The following is a 15866-nucleotide window of genomic DNA, read 5'->3' on the forward strand; positions in this document are numbered from 1 at the left end:
CCTAGGTGTGCTTTTCATAAAATTAAAGATATGAGGCTGAACGATATCAAAGACAAGACACTGATGCACTTTGATAGATGAAATAAATTGAGCTTTTACACTCTTGGCTTTTCCACATGTTTATGCAGATAAGTGAAAAGAAGCAAAGTAGTTCATGATGTCCTGGACTTCCATTTCCAAGGCTGACAACGAAGGAAACTATTGCTTTGAAGGTCAGTCTCCATTGATCTGTCCATTTAGACACACACACGCTCACACACACACTCACTCACTGTCACATACACACACATATAAATTAGGTAGTTATGATAGAGGTGTGATATATATATATAATGTATATTACTTGTAGACATACATTATATGTTGTATACGTTGTATATTATATATACATATATGGTATACACTGTATATGTAATATACATACCCAAGGAATATGCATGTCCTTTAGGTCTATCTTCCGTGTATAAGCCAGGCACATACGATTGTGGAAAGACAGGTTTTTCAGGAATTGGAGCTGTGAAAAGTGGGCACGCACTGGCAGGAGAGGGAGACTGGGCTTCAAACTCTGAACCTGTGCAAAACCAACTCCAGGTGGATCAAGAAACTCTAAGCATTAAACATCTACGTCCAGTGCAGGAAGCGGAGCGAGAACCCTGGTGGCCCGGAGGCAGCCCTCGGCCGCCTTTGCCGCCCTGGGGAGGGGCAGTGGCAGGCGTGTGGGCCGGGTGCGCCTCTGCTTTCCATCTGCTGTGTGTCCACAGCCTGATGCAAGACAACTGGTCTCTGGTCCCTGTGCCCACTCCGTGCCCACTTCCGCAGGGCTTTCCGCGTTCTTCTTGCGCTCTTCTGTGCTATGTGCATCCAGACCAGCGGATGAGATGCGTCACGCCGTGCAGATCTGGGCTCCGTGTCTGGTGTCCAGCCTGGCTGTGTCCAGTCCTGTCCTGGAGGGTGCGCTGTGGGTCGCAGTCCCACCCGATGCCCTGGCGGGGCCGTCGGAGGCCTAGGCTGGCCTGGCTGCCCGCTGCCTGGGGTGAGAGTTAAACATTTTCCTCTTCCAGGCTGCAAACAAACTTGACGACCAGTTAGCTGAAAAACAGTTTTCAAGAACAAGGATGTGTGTTTTCCCATTTTAGGTCTCAAATTTCTATTAGGACAGTATAGCTTAAGGTGGAGGAATCACGTTTTCCTGATGTCCTTAAATACATCAAGTGCATCATTATTTGTGCTATGTAGTAGGTGGATGGAAGAAAAGTACTAACTTCTTATTTTAGTGGAAAATTTAAAACATAAATGTTTACGAATAATCAGTTTCTCAATACAATTTTGCAACTTATTCCGTTTATTTGTACTTTAACATTATCGTTCACCAATGGCTTTGTGTAAGATTTTGCTTTAGAATTATACAGCCAACTGTTGTTGTTGTTTTTTAACTGACTAGAGGAGATAGATTTGTCAGCATTGAAGTTTTTCTTGAATTTATTTTATCTGTTCAAAGTTGAGAACGTGAAGGATCCTTTCCCGATGCTGTCTCCCACAGCGGAGCTTTTAACTATCACTTGCAATTACACTGAAGACACCCACTGCTTAATCTGTAACTCCAACCTGCACGTCCCTCCTGAGTCCCCACCCAGAGCCGATCTTCCTCAGTCCCAGCCCAGCATTTAGCGTGGCCCAGCCCCTCTATCGGCCATCAGCCTTCAGTCAGGAGGGGGAGGACACTTCAAAGAACTAAACATAGCTCCCAGGGGCTCCATGCATAAAGCATCTATTTTCCTTCTCTGAATCCACTTCTGTGTCTCCGAGCCAGGTCACACACGGCCCCTGGCATCTCCCGGTGCCCCGGGGCTGCTGCCGGGTGCTTCCCGGGGACAGCGCTGTTTTCTGTTTGGTATATCACCACGTCCATTGATCACCTTTATGATAAAATACAGATAAAATCCACAGGCAGGGAGTGGGATGTACAGAATGTAGCTAGGAGACATTTTTCCTCTTTGACAACTAGTGCACTGACACAGCATACATCTGCTCCCTGAGGTCGAGGACAGGGGGTAGGAAGGTCACAGGGCTGGGGCAGGGGTAGGAAGGTCACAGGGCTGGGGACAGGGGTAGGAAGGTCACAGGGCTGGGGACAGGGGTAGGAAGGTCACAGGGCTGGGGACAGGGGTAGGAAGGTCACAGGGCTGGGGACAGGGGTAGGAAGGTCACAGGGCTGGGGACAGGGGGTAGGAAGGTCACAAGGCTGGGGACAGGGGTAGGAAGGTCACAGGGCTGGGGACAGGGGTAGGAAGGTCACAGGGCTGGGGACAGGGGTAGGAAGGTCACAGGGCTGAGGACAGGGGGTAGGAAGGGGACAGGGGGTAGGAAGGGGACAGGGGGTAGGAAGGGAACAGGGGGTAGGAAGGGGACAGGGGGTAGGAAGGCCACAGGGCTGGGGACAGGGGTAGGAAGGTCACAGGGCTGGGGACAGGGGGTAGGAAGGCCACAGGGCTGGGGACAGAGAGTAGGAAGGTCACAGGGCTGGGGACAGAGAGTAGGAAGGTCACAGGGCTGGGGACAGGGGGTAGGAAGGTCACTGGGCTGGGGACAGGGGTAGGAAGGGGACAGGAGGTAGGAAGGGGACAGGGGGTAGGAAGGCCACAGGGCTGGGGACAGGGGGTAGGAAGGTCACAGGGCTGGGGACAGTGGGTAGGAAGGTCACAGGGCTGGGGACAGGGGGTAGGAAGGGGACAGGGCTGGGGACAGGGGTAGGAAGGCCACAGGGCTGGGGACAGAGGGTAGGAAGGGGACAGGGCTGGGGACAGGGGGTAGGAAGGTCACAGGGCTGGGGACAGGGGGTAGGAAGGTCACAGGGCTGGGGACAGGGGGTAGGAAGGTCACAGGGCTGGGGACAGGGGGTAGGAAGGTCACAGGGCTGGGGCAGGGGTAGGAAGGTCACAGGGCTGGGGGCAGGGGTAGGAAGGTCACAGGGCTGGGGACAGGGGGTAGGAAGGCCACAGGGCTGGGGACAGGGGTAGGAAGGGGACAGGGCTGGGGACAGGGTTAGGAAGGTCACAAGGCTGGGGACAGGGGGTAGGAAGGTCACAAGGCTGGGGACAGGGGGTAGGAAGGTCACAGGGCTGGGGACAGGGGGTAGGAAGGCCACAGGGCTGGAGACAGGGGGTAGGAAGGTCACAGGGCTGGGGGCAGGGGGTAGGAAGGGGACAGGGCTGGGGACAGGGGGTAAGAAGGTCACAGGGCTGGGGGCAGGGGGTAGGAAGGGGACAGGGCTGGGGGCAGGGAGTAGGAAGGGGACAGGGCTGGGGGCAGGGGGTAGGAAGGGGACAGGGCTGGGGACAGGGGTAGGAAGGTCACAGGGCTGGGGGCAGGGGGTAGGAAGGTCACAGGGCTGGGGGCAGGGAGTAGGAAGGGGACAGGGCTGGGGACAGGGGGTAGGAAGGTCACAGGGCTGGGGACAGGGGGTAGGAAGGTCACAGGGCTGGGGACAGGGGGTAGGAAGGTCATAGGGCTGGGGGCAGGGAGTAGGAAGGGGACAGGGCTGGGGACAGGGGGTAGGAAGGCCACAGGGCTGGGGACAGGGGTAGGAAGGGGACAGGGCTGGGGACAGGGTTAGGAAGGTCACAAGGCTGGGGACAGGGGGTAGGAAGGTCACAAGGCTGGGGACAGGGGGTAGGAAGGTCACAGGGCTGGGGACAGGGGGTAGGAAGGTCACAGGGCTGGGGACAGGGGTAGGAAGGGGACAGGGCTGGGGACAGGGGGTAGGAAGGTCACAGGGCTGGGGACAGGGGGTAGGAAGGGGACAGGGCTGAGAAGCTGCGTGGTGATGTCCACACTACCAGTCCAGTCTCCTGTTGTTGGCCAGAGATTGGGTCAATACATGAGCACAAGACAGAGGTGAGACACACGTACAGCCCTGAGACATGAGGCCGCCCAGCCTCCCTGATGCGGCCAGTGGACCTCGGCTGACCCACACCGTGGTTTGTGGGCTTCCTGAGGCGCCGGCCTGAGACGTTCTCAATGGGACAGAGGAGGAAAACAGTAGGAGGTCCTCGGGGCCAGCAAGGCTGCTTCTGTTTTGTGTTGTGGTTTTAAACCTGCAACATGTTCCTATTCCAAAGGAGCATGGAACGTGTGTGTGTGTGTGTGTGTGTGCGCGCGCGCAAGTGTGCATGACGTATGGTTATATGTGCATTTGGCAGCGAGTCCTGGATTCAAACCCAGGCTTCCAGCTCGCCCTACCAGACCTCCGCTCGCTGTGTGTTCCTGTTTACATTCCTGTCTTGATTTTGTCTGGGTCGGGCTGAATTCCAATCCCCACCCGTTTATACATCCACGTGTAGCCCCCACATCCAGCGAGTGCTGACGTGGGGTCGGCGATGGTTGAGCTGGGCCTGTCTCCCTGACCTTGGCCGTGTTCCCTGACACAGGCAGTGGGGGGTGGGAAGAAGGGTGGGGCCTGTGGGGGGGAGGGAGGGCGGGGCCTGTGTCACTGGGCCAGGACCTGGCCCGGGTGACCTGTGTGTGCACGCCTCCTCCATGGAGTCTCGTGAACTCTCGTGCCCCGATTGACCTCTAACCCAGAGCCCCCCAAAAAGCTGGCCCTGCAGCTGGAACCATTGCCCGGGCTCCTGGTTCATTACTTCTAGGAGGGACAGACATTATGTCTACCTTGGTTTTCAGAAGTCACCTGGAAGCAGGTGACGTGTTTTCTGCATGCCAGCTTAAAATAGGGTTTTGCAATCTGTCGCTTTTTCCTTGGGTGTTTACTTTTCAAGCTCGGATCTGGCCTTCTTCCCCTGCTGAAAGAAACCCGTTGGTTACCAGAACACGGACAGTCGGTAGGCAAGCGCCAAGCCTGCCATGGACTCCGTCCTGGCTGAGGTTTAAGCGCTCTGCACGTACAAATGTCAGGTCTGCATCTGGAAACAGGGGCTCCATTACGTCAGGTGCATGAAAACCGACTAATCGGTGTAAAGCGTGGATTAGAAAAGACATGATGAAAACACGTTCTTCACATCTGTGGCAAGCCTGCGTGCGAAGTAAGCACCCTGCGGTTCATCTGCCCACCTGGCCCAGCAGCCCTGCGGCTTTTTCTGCCACTTGGAATCTTTTACCCCAAGATGCAAACCCGAAGACGAGGTGTCTGTGAAAACGTGGGGTGCACTCCACACGCATATTTCAAGGATCTTCCTCTTTCCTCCAGCAATGACTCAGTTGAAGAGTCATAATTCTCTTCTTTGGGGCCAGTCATCACTCACTATTGATAAGCAGGCAATAAAATTGTATTGTGCTGGAAGGCGTGAACGTGCCAGCTAATTCCAACCTCTGAGCAGAGGCGGTTCCAAGGGAAAACTTTAAAAAGGACTGCACTGACTTTTTAAAAATGTTTATTTTCTGAGATGGGAATCGTCATGTATTTTGTCCTTAAATTTGTATCTCATTACCCAGAGACCCTCGCTGATGCCCTTTCTGGGAACGTGTGCATGCAGAGAACATGCAGAATCAGGTCTCCTTCGCCGTCGAAGGAGGCGAGTGGAGAAGACAGAGAAATAAGAAAGGAAAGGCGGGCGCGGAGAACATGGAGAGTGCCGTGGTCTCGCACGCGTATCCCCTTCATTTCTCTTTCTGACTTGGTTTCTGCGGAAACAATGGAAGGGGAGGGAAACCCAGTGCTTTCCACACGGTAAAGGGAGTGTAAAGTTAATTCAATCTACAGCGAAGTCCTTGCCACCAGCCGGACTGACCGTAGAGCTGACTTAGAGAGATCCAGAAAAGCCTAGAAGTCACAGGACAAAGGAACCTGAGAAACAGAATGGGAAATGCACCGTGGACGGGGCGCTCCAGGGAAGGGCTGGCCTGGGGGACCGTGAAGCCCTAGACGTGACCCAGGCCAAGGCGCCTTGGGGAATGACCCGGGCAGAAGTGTGGGCTCTGGAGGCAGCCGACCGTGTGGCCTGTGCGAAGGCGTGGCGTGTGGCGGGCGCGCTGCACACGCAGCTCTCCTGATTGTTTAGGAGAAACAATCATAACATCGAAGTCCCTGTCTAGAGGAAATGGGCAGGCGAAGAGCAAATAAGGAAAATGTAGGAATCCTAGTTAGGTGTCCATTAAAGCTGGTACAGAGGGCGGCATTAACCTTAACTCAGGGAGCAGTCCCTTCACCCCGCAGAACGCCGCGGCCACCGCTTCTCGGACGCCGTCTCTGCGGGAACAAAGCGATGCCACCAAATTTTGGGAATATGCAGTCTGAGTGTTCTCAGAGCATTAGAACACCAAGATCAAAGGCATGCTCATGTTCATTTCCTTTAGTTAGAGAGGAGAGAGTCCTTGGAATCAAAGTAGCAGCAGCCTTGTAAGAATTTATTAGTGGCAGTGCCCGATTTGACGAGCAGTTAGAAAGCATATCTTTTTCTTCTCATCAACAGACAACTGATGACATTCTCTGATCTGAAAATTAGAAAGTGGGATTTGTGTTTTCTCGGGAAATGAAACAAAAATTTTCAAAGGGAAGCCTTCAAACTCTTCCCCAAAGGCTCCTCAAATCATTTCCGCTCGCACAATCATAAATCGAGTTCTCTTATCTTAAATTTTGTCTTAAGAGACAACACAGAGTTAGCTTGAGAGCTGAACTGCATTCATGTCTTCTCCTCTCGATTCCAAGTTTGAAGCTTGAGTCTTTATTGAAGTATTTGACGTTTCAGAATGGATCATGAATTGAAATGTAACTCCAGATTGCAGATGGGAGGCAAGCAAATAAATGCATATCTTAGGCAGCGTTGTGTGACAGTGGTAAGTAGATTAGCTGTAAGGACCTGGTAAAGAGCTGAGTCTGGCGTTCCAACCCATGTCTACAGTCAGGCACCCAGCACGGCATTGCTAAGGTGGGCACCATCTCAGGAAGCCGCTGTCGACTAGTAAAAGCTGGTACCAGTTACATGAAGGAAGCTGGTTTTGAGAGCTAAAGGAAGGCATTCATAAGAAGTCGTCTGTTCTGCTACTCTTAAGATTATATGGTTATGAGGATATACAACAGTCTGAGGAGTGGATCAGTCTCCTCTCCCACAGGAGTGGGAGGAGACAGAAGTTTTAAATTAAGTTTTAAAAAATATTTAAATTTAAATATCTAGTATGTTAAATGCCTTGCCGTTTAATCAATTTCAGACTAAATACTCCAGCAATCTCTTTAAGGTCAGAATTCTGTTCATTGTGGGAGATTGGCAATGGCACCACCAGCATTCTCCATCATTGTGAGCCAGGGCCTTCTCTGCAAGGACAGCCAGGTGCACCTGCCCGAGACTGGCCTTGCTCTGTGCTGACCTTGCCCTGGCCTGGCCTTGATCTGTGCTGACTGGCCTGGCCCTGGACTGACCTTGCTCTGTACTGGCTTTGTTCTGGCCTGGTCTTCTTGTACAGACAACTCAGTGCCATTGTAAAGTTGTATGCTGATCTAAGGCATTCAGGATCTCGATGATAAAATAAAAGGGCAGCTCCTACACCAGAGAGCTCATCACGTTTCTGGAAAATAACCAAAAAGACAAAGCATGAAAATCTGATTTTTAGACGTCTTGTAGCATACAGATCACCTACTCTAAATTCATTGGTAATATTTTAACTATTCCTTGAAAAGAGAGGGAAGGAAACAAAACAAGGTTAAATTGTTGAAATAATTGTGTTTCTGAGTTTTTTTCTCATTCTGGAAAATTCTTGGGGGATTTTTCTGCACAACGTCAGGTCCTTCCTTCCCCTGCATTCAGGGTCTCTCTAAGTCGAGGTCTGTGCTTTGGCATCTGCTCAGAGACCTTCCACACACTTCCCCTTCTCCTCTCTCACCTGTCAGATAATGTTCTCATTTTGAAATGCTAATGTTCGGCTTTATGTAGCACCTTTGTGGAAAGCCTCTGACACATGATAAATGTTTTAGCTTATTGTAAAGAGCTTCTGCCTTAAACCATCTGATAGAGAAACAGTTTGAGACCATTTTGCCTCTCTTTTCTTATTGTATATTTTACTTTGCTATTCAGAGCTTGTTTCTCCCTAAATCCCAACTGGTATATAAAAATCACAATACTATCCCAAGGTAAAAACTAATTCAGTAACTCAATAAACATATATTTTAAATAGTTACTATTTTACCAAGTAATTTTTAAATTTATGAAATGCGGTCCTCTCCACTTGATAAGTTTGTTTTCAAGGGGAGGTTAGGAAATTTAGAGCACTCAAGACTTTCCTTTACCACAAGAGTATTTTGAACATGTTGAGAGAAATTCAGGGAACTCTGATTCTATTAAAAGTGACCTCATCTACCTGCTCACACCTGCTGTGCATTGCAGTTGTAACAGAAACTAGCAAGTGGTTTAAAAAATAAGCATATATATATATATATATTCACACATACATGTACATGCATGCATACTCACACACACAAAAACACACCAAAGGAGAAATTAAGCACATGCTCCTCCGCTCAGCTATAGCAGATTGTCTGCTAAGGAAAAGATATTTTTCCTTGCAATTCAAAGCAGATGTCAAGCGAATGGCTGTATCTGCAAGAATTAAGGAAGCCATCACACATGATCAGTGAGGTTGTAAACGGAGTGATCGCCCTGTACCTTCAAGGTGAGTTTTGTGTGATAATCACCGCGGACATGACGTGGACAAGTGGAGGACTGGGGCGCGTGTTAAGACAGTTTGTTATCTGAGCCCGAGCTGCAAAGGCCAGTTTTACTGGAAGGTGCGCTCTTGCCGATATTGTCTTCAACGAACGATGAGGAGGAGTCTGGCAGACTGTGTATAATCAGGCATAGCGCTTGCTGGCTTGTCCAGGTGTTGCACCTGGGTGTGTGTGTGGTTGGCTAGGGCATCTGGGGCGAAGCCAGGCCCAGATGGACAGGGAAGCGTGTGGTCTCATGACCCCAGCATGGGGGGTATCACTGAGGCAGAAAATGGAGAAGGTTGACTGTTCTTGCTCTCCCATTAGAACATGGAGCCAAACAAAAGGTCTGTTTCTCTTGGAACACCTTCGCTCCAACGATTTATGCAAAAACACGAGAGAATTTCAGAAAAATGTTGTGAGCGCCACACCGTCGCTCACAGCACCAGGACCATGGCTGGTAACAGTGTGTAAATGGGGCGTGTAAACACTCTCTCCACAAGATAGAAAATGCTTCTTGTAGATCATGCAAGGAGCACAGGGAGGGCCTAGGATCCTGACACACCACCAGTGTCCTCTGACACACTTCCTGTGACATCACCAGTGTCCATACACACTTCCTGTGACACCACCAGTGTCCTCTGACACACTTCCTGTGACACCACCAGTGTCCTCTCCACACTTCCTGTGACACCACCAGTGTCCTCTCCACACTTCCTGCAACACCACCAGTGTCCATACACACTTCCTGTGACACCACCAGTGTCCATACACACTTCCTGCGACACCACGTGTCCATACACACTTCCTGCGACACCACCAGTGTCCATACACACTTCCTGTGACACCACCAGTGTCCTCTGACACACTTCCTGTGACACCACCAGTGTCCATACACACTTCCTGCGACACCACCAGTGTCCTCTACACACTTCCTGTGACACCATCAGTGTCCTCTACACACTTCCTGCGACACCACCAGTGTCCATACACACTTCCTGCGACACCACCAGTGTCCATACACACTTCCTGCGACACCACCAGTGTCCATACACACATCCTGAGACACCACCAGTGTCCATACACACTTCCTGTGACACCACCAGTGTCCTCTGACACACTTCCTGCGACACCACCAGTGTCCTCTCCACACTTCCTGCGACACCACCAGTGTCCATACACACTTCCTGCGACACCACCAGTGTCCATACACACTTCTTGCGACACCACCAGTGTCCTCTACACACTTCCTGACACACCACCAGTGTCCATACACACTTCCTGTGACACCACCAGTGTCCTCTACACACTTCCTGTGACACCACCAGTGTCCTCTGACACACTTCCTGCGACACCACCAGTGTCCTCTGACACACTTCCTGTGACACCACCAGTGTCCTCTACACACTTCCTGCGACACCACCAGTGTCCATACACACTTCCTGTGACACACCACGAATGTCCTCTACACACTTCCTGTGACACCACCAGTGTCCTCTACACACTTCCTGCGACACCACCAGTGTCCATACACACTTCCTGTGACACACCACGAATGTCCTCTACACACTTCCTGTGACACCACCAGTGTCCTCTACACACTTCCTGCGACACCACCAGTGTCCATACACACTTCCTGTGACACCACCAGTGTCCTCTACACACTTCCTGTGACATCACCAGTGTCCTCTGACACACTTCCTGTGACACCACCAGTGTCCATACACACTTCCTGTGACACCACCAGTGTCCATACACACTTCCTGTGACACCACCAGTGTCCATACACACTTCCTGTGACACCACCAGTGTCCATACACACTTCCTGTGACACCACCAGTGTCCTCCCACAGCCTCCCTCGATCAGCAGGCAGGGCTTCGTGTGAGGGGGCACGGAGGTCGTGTGAGGGGGCATGGAGGTCGTGTGAGGGGGCACGGAGGTCGTGTGAGGGGGCACAGAGGTCGTGTGAGGGTGCAGAGGTCGTGTGAGGGGCACAGAGGTCATGTGAGGGTGCAGAGGTCGTGTGAGGGGCACAGAGGTCATGTGAGGGTGCAGAGGTCGTGTGAGGGAGCACAGAGGTCGTGTGAGGGTGCAGAGGTCATGTGAGGGTGCAGAGGTCGTGTGAGGGAGCACAGAGGTCGTGTGAGGGGGCACAGAGGTCGTGTGAGGGTGCAGAGGTTGTGTGAGGGGCACAGAGGTCATGTGAGGGGCACGGAGGTCGTGTGAAGGGCACAGAGGTCGTGTGAGGGGGCAGAGGTCGTGTGAGGGGCACGGAGGTTGTGTGAAGGGCACGGAGGTCATGTCAGGGGGCACAGAGGTTGTGTGAGGGGGCACGGAGGTCGTGTGAGGGGTACAGAGGTCATGTGAGGGGGCACGGAGGTCGTGTGAGGGTGCAGAGGTCGTGTGAGTTAGGAGAGGTCGGCTCTGGCTCTAATCCCAGTGTGTGGCTCTCCCACACCTTCTCCCTGTGCTACCTCAGCCGAGTGCATCCTGTGAGGAAAATCCTGACACGGACCCATTTCTAGGTCAGGATTTGGCCCCTGTTCTTCTATTAAAATCACCGTGTGAATGTGGAAGAAATTTACAGATGTCCCGCAGCAGCTGATGTCTGAACTGTGGTCCCTAGAGTCCATAAAATACAACACGGCGAAGAAGAGACACGGGCTACTGAGAGACAACAATTTGGATGAATAATCAGGACGTTATCCCAAAGGAAGAAAGTGGATTCCTCACGTGATTCTTGAGTCCTACGACGCATTTCAGAATCACAAACGCTTATAGTAGAAGAGCGCTGGTGGCCAGTGGCGGGAGGGAGAGTGCTGGGCTGGAGAGGGGGTACCGAGGAGCACCCCCAGCGATGGCCGACCCCAGCACGCTGACTTTGATACACTGGGTGACAGGCTGGCTGTGTGTGCATACGGGAGTGTACATGAGTGAACATCTATATGCCTTTGTGCAAGGACCCACAATGGGGTAGGAGATCTGGAGAGTGGGTCAGCCAGGGATAGTCTACTATAAGCGCAAAATTGTGCCTTTGGGTGAAATGACAAAGCATGTCCTTAAAATCTGTGCGGAGTCCTGAGGCGATCACCTGTGAACACAACTGTGTGTCACCTTCAACCGAAACGGTTAAAACAAAGTAGGGACTCAAAAGAAGTGCTTTAAAAGTGGCTTTGAAGGCGTGGAGTGCACACTGCGAACTCTACCATGCGGGAGGCGGAGGCTGAGGCATCGTGAGTTCAAGGTCACCCCCAGCTAACTAGAGAGAACTTGTCTTTAAAAAACAGATATAAATTGGTCTTAAATTTTTCTTAGAGATGCTATTCCTAAAAGGTGGCAGAATGCTGTATTTGGTTTGTATGACATAAAAAGGATGTTGAAATGCTTTTTCATTTATCTTGTTAAAATAAATCCTATAGAAGTGGTTTATTACACTAATGATTTCATAATTTTCTTAATTTTTTGATAGGGATTACCTCAATCTAGTCGTAAAATTTTATTTTTCTAATTTTAATAATGGATATAACACGCGTACAAATTATTGTAAAATGCGTTCATGAAAACGTGAAGTTAGGCTTTTACACGTACAAGGAAATGGGAGAGAGACACAGACAGAAAGAGAGACAGAGGAGACAGAGAGACAGAGACACAGAAACAGAACGAGATAGAGAGGAGAGAGAAAGCAGGGAGAGAGAGAGAGATCATTGGAATGTGTCACAAGGCAAAGCGTGATTTTCCTTAATTTTTCTTTCTGCAAAATTAGGCTTAGGAAATTCTTTACATTATTTAACTAAAAAGTTTATAAATGTTTAATGCTGGAGCAATTAAGTTACTACTCATGACTAATAACCATTGAAGGATGTAATGAAAAATGCCCCACCAAGGTAATATTATTTAAAAATCTGTAATTGAATTTGCTCTTTATATGCAGCCCTTACACAACCATTTCACAACCATCCAATAGAATTCACATTTATATAAGTCCATACGCATGCATAGAACTCATGTATATTTACATATGTACATATGAATTCGTGTGTATTTATTTATGTACATGTGAATTTGTGTGTATTTGCCTATGTGCATGTGAGTGTGTATTTCCATGTGTACACATGAATTCACGTGTATTTATGTACATGTGAATTTGTGTGTATTTGCCTATGTGCATGTGAGTGTGCGTGTGTTTCCGTGTGCACACATGAATCCGTGTGCATGTGTCCACATGCACACATGGGCTCCTGTCCCTCTGCACACGGTTGTGATGCTGACCCCCAGTCCTCGGGTTCTGTCTGTCTGGTGCTCGGTGGAAGCCGCGCGGGCTCCTTCGGGCGCTGGCTTTCTGTCTTCCTGTCCCCACGGTCCTCCCTTGCTCTGCAGCGGTGTGTGGCTCTGTTGGCGGATCATGACTGTTCCTGCAGCGCGGCTGTGACATTTGTCTTCGATCCCTTCTCCCGTCTCTGTTGCACGCCCAGGGCGCGCAGCTGATCGGAGCTGGGACGGAGACTCACTGGTGCCGACTGCTGTGGTGGTGTGGGCTCCGTTCTGCCGACCGCGGCCCGCACGCATGGCTGAGCACCGTCTGGCCGGAGGAGGAGGGCTCCGAGCCAGACGTGTGTGTGTGTGTGTGTGTGTGTGTGTGTGTGTGTGTGTGTGTGTGTGTGTGTGTGTGTGTGTGTGTGTGTGTGTGTGTGTGGGCAGGTGTGGGGGTGTGGCCATGTAGGCGTGACCAGGTGGGCGTGGTCACGTGTGAGCATAGACCTGTGTGTGTGTGTGGCCATGCGTGGGCGTGGTCAGACGGGTGGGCGTGGTCCGTGGGTGTGGTCAGGTGGTGCGTTGGGGCATGGACACATGTGGGCGCGGTCTGGCTCGAGGACAGTGCCTGGCGTGTGGGCGTGGCCCGGCGTGTGGGCCTGGCCCGGTGTGTGGGCGTGGCCCGCCGTGTGGGCGTGGCCTGGCGTGTGGGCGTGGCCCGGCGTGTGGGCCTGGCCCGGTGTGTGGGCGGGGCGTAGCGTGTGGGCGTGGCCCGGCATGTGGGCGGGGTACAGCGTGTGGGCGTGGCCCGGTGTGTAGGCGTGGCCGGTGTGTAGGCGTGGCCGGTGTGTGGGCGGGGCCGGTGTGTGGGTGAGACGTGGTCTGGGTCGTGGGAGTGATTATCAGACAGGCTGGACTGGCCGGAGGGCAGTTTTGTACACGCTGTACTTTTGGACAGCACTGGAGACGCGCTGTGTGTCAGCTGGGGTCCATCCGGTGAGCTCCGGGGCAGGGTGTGCGCATGTCACGGGAGTGCGGCGACTCCGACAGGCAGGGGCGCGGACGCACAGCCGCGGACGCCGCCTCGGCCCCAGGGTCACTCCAGACAGTCTTCTTGTTGCCATCGGAACTTCAGGCACATTGTTTAGTACAAATCAATGTGACTGGTCACGCCAGGCCACGCACAGTCCATGCCAGGCCACACACTGGTCACGCCAGGCCACGCACTGGTCACGCCAGGCCACGCACTGGTCACGCCAGGCCACGCACTGGTCACGCCAGGCCACACACTGGTCATGCCAGGCCACGCACAGTCCATGCCAGGCCACGCACAGTCCATGCCAGGCCACACACTGGTCACGCCAGGCCACACACTGGTCACGCCAGGCCACACACTGGTCATGCCAGGCCACGCACAGTCCATGCCAGGCCACACACTGGTCATGCCAGGCCACGCACTGGTCACGTCAGGCCACGCACTGGTCACGCCAGGCCACGCACTGGTCACGCCAGGCCACGCACTGGTCACGCCAGGCCACACACTGGTCATGCCAGGCCACGCACAGTCCATGCCAGGCCACGCACAGTCCATGCCAGGCCACACACTGGTCACGCCAGGCCACACACTGGTCACGCCAGTCTACGCACTGGTCACGCCAGGCCACGCACTGGTCACGCCAGGCCACGCACTGGTCACGCCAGTCTACGCACTGGTCACGCCAGGCCACGCACTGGTCATGCCAGGCCACGCACTGGTCACGCCAGGCCACGCACTGGTCACGCCAGTCTACGCACTGGTCACGCCAGGCCACGCACTGGTCACGCCAGGCCACGCACTGGTCACGCCAGTCTACACACTGGTCATGCCAGGCCACGCACTGGTCATGCCAGGCCACGCACTGGTCATGCCAGGCCACGCACTGGTCATGCCAGTCTACACACTGGTCATGCCAGGCCACGCACAGTCCATGCCAGGCCACACACTGGTCATGCAGTCTGCTCCTCTTCCCAGGACCTCCCTTCCTCCCTCCCTTCCCCCCTTCCTTCCCTCCCCCACCACCCCCTTCCCGTCCCTGACAAGGCCCTGGCAGTGTCCCTTCCCCTCCCCATCTCCTGTGTCCACGGCTCCAGTCTGTGCTCCTTCAAGGGGACCCGTTGGTGCCCATGAGTGAGCGAGGACTTGCTTTGTCTGTGCTAGCCTCCTGTGAGCTAGGGCATGAGTTCATTGTGGGTCTTACCTTGGTCCATCTCTGGGACTGCAGTTGGCAGCGCTGGCTTTCCATCTGTAAATAGAATCCATTCGGTCACTGGGGTCATCGGTGCAGCCCTATGTGTTAGTTTTTGTGTGTAGATGAAATGTCATTGTGATTTTGATGTGAATTTCTCTGATGATTGGTGAAACTGAGTGATTTCATATATTTGTTGGTTACCTGTGTATCTTTATTTTCCATCAATAAAATGCTTAAAATTAGATGCAGATTGAGTAATCTTTCTAGACTACTGTGCACCTGAGAAAGACATTTTTAAGAGTGTTTAGTTCTTCAGATTATCTTCTTTGTGTGTGTTCTTCACTTATAAAATCCCTTAGATATCCTTGATATGAATGCATTGTGACAGATGAATTCTACAAGATATTTAAGGAAAAATTAATTTCAATTTTTCTAAAACCATTCAGAAATGAAAGAGGAAAAAAACATTGCTGAACTCGTTCTGAGGCCAGCACTTCCCTTACTATGAAACTAGACAATGGCACACAGAAAGGAAATCTGCAGGCCTAAGCCTCTGCCAGATGTGAGTTCAAATTTTCTCCACAAAATGGTGGAAAATTGCACTGGACAATATATAAAAAATGCCAGCCTCACATGTGTCACCACATTGTTATGTCATGTCAGTAGCTGCAAAGTATATATTGTCCTCCACTTATTTATTCTGGCTCTGTTGTTTACTAGCATATCATAATTGAGT

This window comes from Dipodomys merriami, unplaced genomic scaffold (genome assembly GCF_024711535.1).
Source record: "Dipodomys merriami isolate MVZ:Mamm:240054 unplaced genomic scaffold, mDipMer1.0.p SCAF_15, whole genome shotgun sequence".
In the NCBI taxonomy this organism is placed as follows: Eukaryota; Metazoa; Chordata; class Mammalia; order Rodentia; family Heteromyidae; genus Dipodomys; species Dipodomys merriami.